This window comes from Engystomops pustulosus, chromosome 3 (genome assembly GCF_040894005.1).
Source record: "Engystomops pustulosus chromosome 3, aEngPut4.maternal, whole genome shotgun sequence".
Classification (NCBI taxonomy): domain Eukaryota; kingdom Metazoa; phylum Chordata; class Amphibia; order Anura; family Leptodactylidae; genus Engystomops; species Engystomops pustulosus.
In genome coordinates, this window is record NC_092413.1 from 181,178,995 (window position 1) to 181,193,305 (window position 14,311).

The window sequence follows — 14,311 nt, forward strand, 5'->3', positions numbered from 1 at the left end:
AAAAAATGATGCTAAGTACTATTCACATACAAATGAGAGTGCACGCTCATATTCACACATAGACGCACACATCCTGCTATGGGTCAGAACAGATAATTAGCATGAAAAATATTGGACCTAAATCGATTTCCAGATTGGTCAGCCATCTGGCGGGGAGAATTGTAGCATGAGAGCTATGATATCCTTATCCTCACTTGGTTGCAAACAGCTAAGGTCACACACTGGGAGATAAAGTAATCTGTTCATGATCTGAGACGTGGGGAGATGAAGTGATTTGCTCAAGGTCAAATTATGTGGCTGCGGCTGCAAGTGAACTCCAAATCCCGTGTCTGGATGATAGCTGAGATTTTTGTCATTCTGTTGTGGTTTACAGCAGCTTTCTCCTCATACAGAAAAGGGGGGTTGATCACGCTCATGGTATAATATACAGAAGATGTTATATTCGGCCAACGAAGCTCTTTGAATGTAAATGGTGGCTTTATATGGTAATTTGTATTTTTATTTAATCATTTATTGTTATGGGTAAACCCTGGTTTAAAATATTAATATATTTTTTTAAAAAATCTTAATTTTTTTATGTAGAGATGGGTTTTCAATAAAAGAGACCAAAGCCTGAGCATACATATGGTCTGTGAGCTCTAAGCAGTGTTCAGCTCTGTATTGAGTGGATGCTATATGGGTATATTTTGACCTGTTAGTGTAAATTTACATAGGGCTGTATTAAAATTGCTAGGACATGCAAAATAACTTATTTTTGATGATTATTGTAACGCATGTTTATATTGTCTACAACGGTGGATTATTGGGACCAAGGCGTCTGGGTAGCCCATGGCCACCAAAACCACCTAGCAAGGTTGATACTACCCTGTAGAAATAATAGAGTGCAACAGCCCCAGCTCTGAAATCCTCATATATGTGTGCTGGCCCCAAAACAAAAGTATAAAAGAGCCTTTCTAGGGCCAATATTTAACCAAAAGAAGGTATACTCATCCCCTATCCAAAGAAGCTTTGTGCTGGTACTGTATGTTGGCAGAAAATGTCAAACCATTAAAAAAAATTGATTTGTTGGAGGTCCACATATTTTCATACAGTCCAGGGCCTATGGCAGCCTTAATTCACTCCTGATTGTCTAGTCCAGTGATGGCGAACCTTTTAGATGCAAAGTGCCCAAACTACAACCAAAACCCACTTTTATTTCGCAGAGTGCCAACATGACAATTTAAGCAGTAACCTATTGATCTCTGCTGTATCACAAGTTTCAATCGTATTGGCGTCTTGAGGACACCATTACAATATAAAGCAGGAGACATTTGGATTGTAGTTTCCCTCCGGGGTTCCCTGAAGAGGAAGAATCATAGGACCCAAGGGTGGAACTCCAAAGACAATCCATCTCTGCCTACACCTTCTCGCTCCTCCTGTAGTCCTGGCAGCCAAGTAGGTGTCACTTTAAAATAGGGCTGAGCGTGGAACATCCTGGGCTGTCTTGGACTGCAGGAGGAAGCCTTGAGTCCGATCTAGTAAATTCTCTGCTGGGTGCCCACAGAAAGGGCTCAGAGTGCCACCTCAGGCACTCGTGCCATAGGTTCGCCACCACTGGTCTAGTCTAACCCCCTTTACCTTTACCCTATTTATTGGCTTAGTTTATGATAAAAATGTATCAAAACTTTGCCTGCAAATTAAACACTTTGGCGCTAAGCACTACTCTTTGTCTGACAAATCACAAAAATATTCTGAAGCAATGACTAAATGTGCTGGTATTATGTGGAGCAATGTATGCTAGTACTTTGGCACATTTATTTCAGGCGGCATGCACACCTCGCTTCTGCCATAGGAGTGAACATCATCACTGACTGCTGCCAATCACCGCCTGTTGCCAATATTTCGGGTGTTTTAGTGCCATTGATGGCAAAATCCTTATATTGATAGTGACAACACTGGGGACCTCCCTGCTGCTGAGCGACATAAACTCTCAGTGGCGGTGAAAAGAGGGATAGCCTCCAATGACCTTCCCTGAGTTTATAGGTCACTCAGCAGGAGGGAGTAGGATGTAAAGACGTAGCTGTTTTACAGAGTATGTGGGCTCTTTAGGGCACTATTGTTTTATACAATGTAGATGTACTGTATGATAAAATCAAGTGGGAACTATGTAGGCAGTCCCCAGGTTACGTACAAACAGGGCCAAACTATAGGGAAGGCTCTAGGGGGGCACCCTGGGGCCCCCACCATTTTACTGCACCCATACCTGCAATATCCGACAGTAAGCTTACACCTGCAAGCTGACTGTCTCTGGGAATGATACAAAATAGCGGTGCTACAGTGCTGCTCTTGCACCTGCCTCCAAGCTGTGACAGTGAGTCTCTGGCACTGTAAGTGCCAGCATCCCCATCTACATGCATTCTACATGCAGCATGCTTTTCAGAAGCTGATCTGCATGCAGAAAGGCACCTTATCCCCCCTTAGTACTTAGAATTGTTTGGCTGAACTGGTTGCCAGCCAAGTCCAAGCCAATCAGTGTTAGATTTACTCCTCTGAGGAAAGGAGTGGTGCGTGGGACAGGCGTGGGGGCTAAGACGAGTAGTCAGTTCAACTGCCACTGTACCAGCTAGGCCTGAAGCTAGGCTAACACCACTGTTACGGTAACAGCTTGGCCTGTAGCTAGGCCAACACCACTGCTGCTCTGCCAGTTAGGCCTGCAGCTAGGCTAACACCACTGGCGCTGTGCCACCTAGGCCTGCAGCTAGACCAACACCACTACCACTGTGGCAGCTAGATCTGCAGCTAGGCCAACACAGCTGCTACTCTACCAGTTAGGCCTGCAGCTAGGCCAACACCACTGCTGATGTGCCAGATATACCTGCAGCTAGGCCAACACCATTGCAGCTGTGCCAACTAGGCCTGCAGCTAGGCCAACACAACTGCTGCTCTGCCAGTTAGGCCTGCAGCTAGGCCAACACCACTGCAGCTGTGCCAACTAGGCCTGCAGCTAGGCCAACACCACTGATGCTGTGCCAGCTAGGCTTGCAGGTAGGCCAACACCACTGCCGCTGTGCCAGCTGGACCTTCAGCTAGGCTAATATATAAGAAGGAGTAAGTTTAGAATATTAATAATAATTAAAAATAGCAATGTGTACCACTGTCTGAGCTACATTCAGTGGGAGCCTCCACCAGATTTTGCCCCCGAGGGCCTCCTCCTACCTTAATCTGGCCCTGTGTAGAAGATATGTCAGTAAGTCAGGTGTTCTTCAGTCAGGGACTGCCTGTATCACAGTATTGAAATCCTGCAGGATCCCCTAATAAAACAGGTTTTATATGTTGAGAAAACCGCATAATACGGTAGTGTTTAGGTTATACTACATGTTCTACAAGAGTCATGTTCCAATCTTTCCTAGCTTTGTTGACCTAACGCAGGGTTACCGCCTGCCCACATGTCGGCTCCAGACAGAAACTGCACATCTAGGCAAACAGAAAAACTTATAATGATTAATCATCCGATATATCCTAGCCATGAAGTGGAAAATCCATATAATGACTTTGTAGTTGACTTGAACGTTTTATGCAAATATCTTGTAGGCCTTTGCAAATGTAGCTCACAATTAGTACTTGTTTTCGGCATACTCTTACTTAGTGCAGCGTGACTAATGCCATAGAGATTAGCATAGACTTCTCCGCTTGCTCGGTAAGTAAACTGATTTCCGCTTAATAAATAGCTTTATGAAGGCCGACAATGTAAAATGAGATTGGTGCAATGCCTGGTCAAGTGTTTGGCCTTTTAAGGTATTAACCCAGTTCTCAGGATAAGGCTTTCATCTCCCCGTGTACAGTACAATAACCACTACTGGAAAAGCACAAGATTCTAGTCACAGGATACAAGATTGAGCTGTGGAATAATACAACATTGTTTTCCAGGGAATTGGACTGTTTCAGTTTTTTCAATAAGTATTTTTGTCTTAGGATTCTTTTAAGACTGTAATATAAGTTTGCCAAAAGTTCTAAGGCATTTTATTTTTATTTTTTTTTCCACGTCTTTGCCCCCATTTAAATCAAGCAATCCTTCCCCCTATATGAGGATAAATAAAATATTCATGCCAATACGTTTAGCATTTGTCTGTAGCACTTGTGTTGTATAGAAGATGCAATCACCTGACAAATAGGCATTTGCTTGTTTGTTGGATGATCTTTTCCACATTTACACAGGTTAATTGATCTATTACAACATGTAAAAGGGCACTATGTACAATCTATTCAGCTTCTCCTGCTCTATGACATACTGCCTGCAGATAGGACACTATGTACAATCTGCTCAGCTCAACTTTCTCTATAACATGCTGCCTGCAGATAGGAAACTATGCACAATCTGCTCAGCTCCTCCAGCTCTATAACATGCTGCCTGTAGATAGGACACTATGTACAATCTATTCAGCTAAACCTGTTCTATAACGTGCTGCCTGCAGATAGGACACTGTGTACAATCTGCTCAGTTCATCCTGCTCAATAACATGCAGCATGCAGATAGGACAATATGTACAATCTGTGCATCTCTTCCAGCTCAATAACATGCTGCCTGCAGATAGGACACTATGTACAATCTACTTAGCTCTTCCTGATTTATAACATGGTTCCTGCAGATAGGACACTATGTACAATCTGTGAAGCTACTCTTGGTCTATAACATGCTCCCTGCAGATAGGACTTTATGTACAATATTCTCAGTTTTTGCTGCTCTATAACATTCTGCCTGCAGATGGAACACAATATACAATCCGATAAACCCCTCCTGCTCAATAACTCTCTATGCTCAGGGGCGTACACAGTGATTGGGTCCTTGGCTGGCAAAGTTGTAATATTCATCCAGAAAGAAGCCAAGTCCTGGGCTTGATCTCACCTTTCAGTTGTGGCAGTGTACAAGAACTTTCAACTCTCTGCTCCGCTGCTCAACATTATTATAGCCCAGCATTGTGCAGCCTTTCAGATGGAAAAGATGGCATGCACGTTGCGTGTGATGACTTGGCTGCCTGCATTGGGACTGCTGCTACTGTTTGGGCACTGTCGCTATATTGACTATTTAGGGTGCACTGTCACTATATTAGCTACTGTGGAGGCCCTGCAACTACATTAGCTACCATAGGGGCACTGCATCTACATTGGTGCTTTGATTCCCTTGTTAGTATATTGTCGGGGTACCATTCCTATATTAGTTACTGTGAGCAGAACAGAATAAGTTTGTTTTATGAAGTTTATAAAATCTGATGAGACGACTTATGGCTGGAAGAAGTTAACATGGCAGCCACGTAGAAGAAGAAGAAAAGGGGGAAATGTTCTGTCATTAAATTTACAGTAAGTGCTGGTACCTTTGAGTTCACAATTTAGCAGGATTCTTCTCCATAAGGATGAACTACATGGAGACAGTCTTATACTATGTCATATTTATCATCTGCTTCAAACAATGTGATAATTGTGCTGTAATACAAGGCTGTGTACTTCATTCTGCTTAGTTTTGGTGCTGTATTTATGTAGCAAATCTTGATTCTGGTGCTGTTTCTATGTAGTTATCTTTTCTGATATTGTATCTATGTAGTAATTGTGTTCTTGTACCATATTTACATAGTAATCTTTGATCTAGTGCAGTTCCTATGTAGTCAGCTTGCTGCTGATATGTTTCTGGTGCTGAAATGGGAGGAGTAAGTTTCAACGCTTTCTGGACCCTTTTAGGAATTTTTCACAGGGCCCGGAGGACTCTAGGCCATTGTACATGCTGCCTGCTGATTGGACACAATGCACAATCTACGCAGCCCCTCCTGCTGTATAACTTGCTGTCCATCTGATTCCTAAATTACCGCCTACAGGTAAAAAGAAATCTGCTCACCGACTCCTGCTGTCTCATATTGTCTTCAGATATGATTCTATATACAGTCTGCTCAGCTCCTTCTGCTTTATATCATGCTGCTTGGAGATACAACAAAATGTAAAATCTGCTCAGCTTCTCCTGCTCTATAATATGCTTCCTGCAGCTAGCGCATCATATACAATCTTATCACCTGCTCATACTTGACCACATGCACCTTCCAGATACCATGATAATATTCAGGAAAATAGGGAGCCTGGGGTACTAAGTAGAATTACTTTATTTCCATAGATAAATAAATGTTATTCATTTTGATATCTACGCAGAGGACCCTACAAAACAATACGTAATAGTCCTCAGTCCTCAGATCTTCTCTCATGTCTGGAGAGTCATGTTTAAGTCAGGAAATTTGTTGATGTAATTTGTTATCACAAAACACCAGTCTAATCTCTTCCCTGTCCGTTCCTTTCTCTGTCACCTTCCAAATTTAGAAGGGAGGCTTAGAGATCCAAGGCTCGGCTCTTTACAGCCTTGTTTTTCACTCAAGACAATATCCGTCATGAGGCCTAAGTGCTGATAAAACTTTTGTTGATTAACCTATTCATTGGCACAAGGCAAAAGGCAGACTGGATAAGAGCGCAGCCTTTTTGACGTGAAGCAATAACTCATCAAGAGAAATATTGCTCATTTGCATGTCTGATGACCCCCATTGATGGTGATTACGGGGCTTTTGTTGCCTGCAAGAATTCCTCATTTTATATGCAATAGAAGCAATCAACCTTTGCTATCGTTAAAGTTTTCTTAATAATTTTGTCTTCTGACATGTTGAAACACTAGTGAATATATAGTATAAGTATACAGTGTGATGTATGGAAGGTAAATGTGTGCAATCAATTGTGATTGTTATACAATAAACCACATTTCATCAAATAATCCTATTGTTTATTGTAGGGAATAAAACGACTTAAACTACATATCAGGAGAAGCCAAGCAGGTCATGTGGTTAAGGATAATAAGACTGATGTCCATTGTCCATTACAACTTTCATCAAAATATAGAATCATTTTAATTACATGTGTTTTTTATATTAATTCATATGTATGAATAGTAATGTCCATTACAGTAATATACATTTACAGCTGGACGCATGCATTTACATGTGATGAACAATGCATATTGGCCAATGCATTTCAAAACGCAATGCGGCATGAAGTGTTTTGGACGCTAAAGCTAGCGGTGAATAGTCAAAGAGCTTATATTGAAGACAGCGGGTTTTCCTAATCTTTCCTATCCCTTAATTTAAGGGTTACATTTTGTTTTTCTTTAAAGGGGTTTTTCCACGAAGGCAAGTTAGGTTTAACTTGCCTTCGTGGGAAAACCCCTTTAACACATGTGTATATGCAGTGGACTTTGACAATGACCAGGTATCTTTAAATAAAATAATGTATAATTTATAATTTATAATATATACGTATAATGTGATGTATGTATACATTAAATTCTTGCTGTGTTTTCTATTAACAAGAATTTCAACTTAATAATGGTTAATAAAGGGCAATTATTTCTAAGCCCAGGGCTTAGTGTTAGCCAGTATTAAGGGATACACTTACCCTTTTACTATCAGGCGGGTGCCCACTACCTCCAGGGCTGCCCAGAAGAGTCCGGCACAATCCAGGACCTGATTATCTACAGATGATAAAATACTGGGGCAGTTGCAGGCTGGTATCATTGGGGTGGGAATGTATGAAACTGTGGGCTCTTCCACCCCAGTAATTTGGGCTGTCATTGCCTTTTTGTATCTGGTTGTTTTTTTTAGTTGAACAATAAAACAGCAGCAACCAGACAAAAGTAAGGGGGGAAAGGCTGAGTTGGATACCAGGGTAATAGTAAGTGTATTAGTATTAGTCTTTTTTACTGGATAACATTATGTCCCAACTTTATGTCCCAACAGTGTTAGGTAAGAACATTTTTATGAATTAGAAGTTCATAATACATGCTGATTAGCCATTTTATTATGGTCATTGAAGTAGTCCACAGCAGCCCACCATATACATGGATATGAAACAAAAAATGGTAAAACGTAGGGTTCATAAAAAAATATTAGACTCTCCACTTCCTGGGTCCAGCGCTGCTCATTTCTAGGAACATGTTGGGGTTATGAGCAGAGATGTTTGCTTGAGTTCCCTAAATATAGTCCTGAGCATATGACTAGATGAAGCTGCTTTTCCCTTTAGACGAGTTATGGTAATATTCCCTCTTAATTAGTTTACTCTTAATTTTATGTACTGTATTTGATTTATCAAGTTTCCAATGGCCAGTAATATTTGTCTATCATTTTTCCTTGTAGCCATGGTGAGTATGAGGCCTCCTATACATAATATCAATACGCTGATATACTGTATATGCTTGTATAATGCTGGTGTATTGAGATAAGATATGTGTACTAAAGGAGAAAAAGAGAAAAAATATAAAACTGCTTTATAGAAGGTATTGTTATGGTATAGTAACACTGAAAGGGGAGTAATAATAATAATAGCGCACACAGATTACGCAGCGCTGCACAAAGCATGAAGAATTGTTCCCTGTCCCCAGTTTTATATTATTCTGCCGTGAAATAATACAATCAGGAGTTGTTTATTTTCATCTTACTTGTGTTCTGTGTTGGATTAAATTTGGTTTAGGAAAGGACGGACAACAAAAATAAACACAATTAGGAACACAGCAACAAAAATAAAAAGTTCTGATTTGAGGCTTAAAGTTAAAGAGGAACAAAAAAAAGGCAACATGTTCCATAAAAGATGCAACACAAAAACCAATATATTAATCAAGTGATTGCAGGTAAACATTATACGTTTTTTTTATGTTTGTGAAAACTAAATATATCTGTATAACTAACTAAGTTTACATAGGATTGATTATACAGACATTAAAATTGGGGCTTGGGGTATGAACATACTCTCTAATTTTTGGCATAACCCCACAATCCACAATGTTAAATAAACTTTAAAATTCAGTTTTAGATTTTGGATTTAGACTTAGACATTGTCAGTATGCAAGAATCGCAATTCACAATGACGTAGAGATACTCAGATGAATATTCTAAGTTATGCTGTAACGTACATATAGACGATAGAATCATAAGTATGTATCTGTCAAAATATGACTCTTTATATGTATACCTGTTGTTCTTTCAATAAAGGAATTTGAAAAAAAAAAAATTCAGTTTTATCATAACTGTAGTTATTATATGTAGTTTTAAAAAACCCCAATCAATTTACATAGGTCAATCAATTTTTTTTGATGCAGAGACTATTACTATAGGTATTATGCTTATATTTAGGGAAAATGATCTGGATCATCTGGATAATCACAAATTATTACAACGATCCATTGCCACCAGGCTAAATTTCTGCACACAAACTCTAGGTTCACATTTTGATAAAATTGCATAAGTCTGCTAACCTCTTCACTGTGACTTGGCTAATAGGTGTGGCTTCACATGGCGTCCACAACCTCTGCATCACAGAACCAGCAGGAACCAGGACCCAGCAGCCCACCAGTACCTATACTGATAGACCCCACAAGCAACACAGCAACAATGGACACCATGCCATCTTTATATGGTCTTGCAGTGGCTGAATGGGTAGTACTTCTGCCTTGCAGTGCTGGAGTCCTGGGTTTAAGTCCCATCCAGGTAAACATCTGCAAAGAGTTTGAATGTTCTCTCCATGTTTGTGTGGGTTTCCTCCGGGTCCTCTGGTTTCCTCCCACACTCCAAAACATACTGGTAGGTTGTTAAGATTGTGAGCCCCATGGGGACAGGGACAAATTTGTCACTCTTTGTGCAGCGCTGCGTAATCTGTAGCCGCTATATAAATAAAGAATTATTATTATTAAATCTTATTAAATTCTGGCCATTGTAGCACAGTGGTTTCACTAGAGATTAGTGGACCTAAAGTTTCAGTAAGGGTGCGTCCGGCGCATCCCAGACATATTGCCGGTTTGGTTGCCAATCCAGCAATATGTGCTGGTTGTGTAGGATGCACCTGTTAGAAAGTTTGGGTGCACTCATCACTATTCACAACCTTACCTGCACTGGAAGTCTGCTTATAGTCGCTGTACTGGTTGTAAAAAACGTCTTTTATTTCCCTGCCCCATTATAATGGGGGCAATGAAACATTACATTGCACAATTTTGGGTCAACCAACGAGCCATTCATATGTCAAGGCTTTCAGCGAGAGAGAGATGCTCTTTGTAGTCCTTCTGTGATCTGGATAATTGATGGAAGATTTGAACACGGGATCCCATAAAAGAGCAAAATGGAATTTACCCGATTCAAGAGGAATTTTCAAGTGTACCCATACTAAATCTTGTCTGCATTCACTAATACAATGGTTAACATATAGCTCTTGCAGCCAAGACAGAAGATACCAAAATAGAAGATTTTTATTCAGAGCATAAAGGGGTCAGAAGAGCGCGACCTTGATCTGAGAAGGCTGTCACTAGTCAGAGGTCATGTACGGACACTCAGTAGAGAACACATAAAGGTCATGACATCAAAGTATAAATCTTTCACAATGAGAAGGAATGAAATAAAATGTATTACATACAGTGTAAGAGGTCATTTCTAAATGCAAATTGCATGGCTGCTATAGGCAGTCCTCTCTGAAAGAGACTATTTTGTATTATTTAGTCATTTCCTTTTTAAGACTAATGGCCTCTTCTATCATATTTTATCTTGTTCTATCTCAGTTGTATTAGTAAGAGATGCAGACACTATATACTAAGTATATAGAAAACAGATGATGCCTCTCTGTTATCTTCCTGATATAGTTTTGCAACTATAGTTATGTTTTGACATATTAATTTTATTTTTAGCTGTTTTTGTTAATTGGGTGATCCGATTTTTTGAGTACCTTATACTTACAAGAATTCTTTTATGTCACAAATATTCTACCTAGAATGTGTCACCAATAAAAAGATAAACCTTAAACTTTTTGTAAAAAATTTAATTTACATTTTTTTTTTGTTTATAATGTATGTTAATATTTGTTAAGGGCAAGTAGTCAGATTACTGGAGATAATAACTAAAAGGAAACCTACCGTCAGGAATGGTACACGATAATATGGGTGTGCATAGGTATGAGTATGGCTTTGGAGCAGGAGTTACTGTGCATGGGCAGAGCTCCAGAGAAGCCGGGCAGCCAAGGCTCCTGGGACATGGAGTAGACTTTGTTCCCACAGCCTGAACAAGCTACTCCATGGCCCGGTAGCCTTTGCCGATAATTTTATTTTAGTTTTAGCTATATAAAAAAATTTGAGAGGCACACTTTAGGGCTAGTCAACGACAGAGGAACCTACCATCAAATTTACCTTAATAGGTAGGCTTTACTCAAATTCTATATAGCATGACTGTCAGAACTCACATATTGTTGTGATTGGGATCAGGTTTCAGGGTTCGGTGCTTGTAACCACACCAAGAATTGCCTTTGATTGACAGCTCCTTCTCAGTGTCTTTCCTTGGGAAAGCTGGATGTGAGCTTGAGCTTGTTTTGTCTGCACCTCTGCTTTAAGTGATGGACGGCTTAACCAGTCAGTGCTGGGGGCAGTGTCCATTACTTCCTTTATATTCTGACCAGTTCATTCACAGGGTGCTGGTTATTGAGTGTTTTCTCTGCTCTAGTTTTTTTGCTATTTTCTTTGCTATTCTGTGTATTTGATTTCTGCTATGCTTACCAACAATTCTAAGGCTATATAATTCTGTACCTTTGTCACCATCTTGGTTTTGACCCAGTTCTCTCTGACTCTGGGTGTTGTTTGTTCTTCAGTGTCATGTATCTCCCAGTGTTACCCCGCTTCCCCTGTCCCAGTTTTGTTTGGTTACAGCTTGATACTTTTCTGCAGATCAGTGTGAACACTAGTCTATCTCAGTATTCTGGTTACCTGTCTGCTCAACCATTCAACAGCTGCCATAAGAGGTAAATCTTCCCTGTCACCTTTTAGGGTCACTCAGGGACCATTAGTTAAGGTCCTGATAGTGGGTTTGTCCTTGTCAGGGTGGTCTTATCTGCTGCAGACAGGGCTACTGCCTGATGTAACGGTACAGGGTAAATTCGCCACCACTTACCCAGTCTGACAGCTAGCGCCAAGTCTGGTTGTGGTTGGGCTGTTGCTGGACAGGTTTGTTACAAAGACATTGCATGATGGCCATTTAATAGATCAGGTTTTTAATGAGTTTAAATGTGTTCAACTATGTTATCATTATACATAATAATAGGTATAATTTTTATATCTTTCTGATGGTTCTTGAACATTTTAGTCAAGATTGACGAAGGAAAACGTTTTTACGTTGCACGTGAGAAATAATAGGTAATAAGGCTTTGGAAATCCCATTCAAATGGAATGCATGGGAAAATTATATATGATTAACTTGGGTTGTATAAAAAGTGTGTTTTTTAAAAAAGTTTATTTCACACTGATGTACAACCAATGAATAAGTTTTCCCTATTTTTTAATAAAAGAATCCACCCTATTTTATTACAGGTATGTATAACGTTAACTTGTATTAATGCATTTTTTTCTTTAGATTGTAAAGATGTCTTTTGATCAAGCTTCACTTCAAAGAAACCGCACGCGCTGGTCAGGAAAACCTCCACCTAAGCTACAAGCTCCATCATTAAATATATTCAGCCTGTTTTCCATATTAAACAGAAATGTGTTAAAATGATTACATCACGTCCCCGCAGGTGCACATGAAGGTCGGATCTATATATTACTCCTGATACTTCAATCCACATGTGGGTGTAATTACAGTATATATAGCGGTGGGCTGTGGTATACTGTCGAATAGTTACTGTCCACTAATTGGAGTCAAGTGAATTACTATTTGATTTTTATATTTTTTATAGTATTAGAGACCTTAGGCCTTAGTGTATAGCTACATATTTTTTATGTTATTTAAAAAAATTTAAGTTCAACCAAAACATCAGTCTAACATCAGGTTGATCATATTAGTCTGAACATGTAGAAATAAATGTATTGCATGTACACAATGAATTACTTCCTTATCCCATCCTGGAAAACTTACTTGCATATTTTTCCAGAATCCTCTAGTGGAGCCTACTAGTCTATAAGTCTCTACAAGACGACCTTAATTTGCAAAGTCTTCTGAAGGAGAACTCTTACGTTCTGAAATTAGTCAAAAGCCAATCTACTTCTATACTGTACTGAAGAGATGCAATAACATCCAACCAGTGCTGTCTACAGTTGGGAATCTGTTCCTTCTGCATAATGTCATTAGGCTTTCCTGAAAGTCATGCTTGATGTTAAGGGAGCTGCCTTACAAGGTAGCTAAAAGAGGTGTAGGTTTCCTTTTTCCATCATGGAAAATGTATTTGCATGTTAAGCATTATAGTGTAATATCATAGCAAATAAAGATAAATAAAGATGCAGGTTTATCAAGTCTAACCTACAATCTGACAGTTTCAATCTAGAGAAAGGGGGAAAAATAGGAAGGACTTCAAATATGGGAGTCAGAATAAATCCCTAAATCAACAGCCCATTTGGAAAATCTAGTTCCCATAACATGTGGTGGTGCTGCTTTCAAGTTATCCAGATCAGCAGAGTGTTCCAAGGTCTCACTGCCCTTACCGTAAAGAATCCCTCCAGTCATTAAGAGTACTCTTTGTCCTTGTTAAGGCAAACAGTAGGAGCGAAAAGATAATGAGAAAGATCCCTGTACTGTTCATTCAAGTTTCTACATTGAAAGTAGTTTCCCCCCTAAACATCTATATCCATACTGAACAGTTAATTCCTCTAAATGATATTGGTCACCCTCCTCTGCCATACTTCAGCTATGTTCTTCCTATACACTAGTGCCTAAAATTGACTAGTGATTTATGTAAGATTTATGTAGGGGTAGAATGAATGAGCACCTGTTCCTCTCTTTTTCTGATTCAGCAATATGCTGCAATTGACTCTTATGGGATGTATAAAAGATACATTGATGAACTGTAACTAGAAGGGGATGGTTTAAAAGAGCCTTCTGGTGTAGCCTCAAACCATATGCCAGAGATCATGGAAAAGAGAAAAATGTGTGGATGCAAGTGCCAAGGTAGATATGACCAGGTTGAGGTGTATGTAACAGAAGGCTACAGACCAGATAGAGCAACTTGAGGACAAAAATGTATTTTCAATACATATGCAGATACATCACAGGGTGTTGCAGCTCTGAGAAGAAACCTTCATCAGGGGTTTATTAGAAAGAAATGACCGTAGATGCACTGCACAATGCTTGTCATTATATGCCATTATCATTTGGTGAAGCCTAGGAAGCTCCATATGCTTTCTGTTGATAACCCCATAGAAAGCCTTACTAGAGCTAACAGTCTCATTCACGATAGTGAATGAAACGATATGGGATTGGCAGCATTAGGCCCCATGTACACGACTGTATTGGGGCCTTGTTCT

The 14,311-nt window shown here is 39.7% G+C and overlaps 1 long non-coding RNA gene across 1 annotated transcript; it reads left to right on the top strand.

Annotated features, from left to right (window-relative positions):
* The first annotated feature begins 227 nt into the window (after positions 1–227).
* LOC140120640 (uncharacterized) lies at positions 228–12,577 on the top strand. Its single transcript, XR_011853926.1, has 3 exons — positions 228–485; positions 9,330–9,536; positions 12,429–12,577. It is a non-coding gene; the product is annotated as an uncharacterized lncRNA (long non-coding RNA).
* Positions 12,578–14,311: the final 1,734 nt, after the last annotated feature.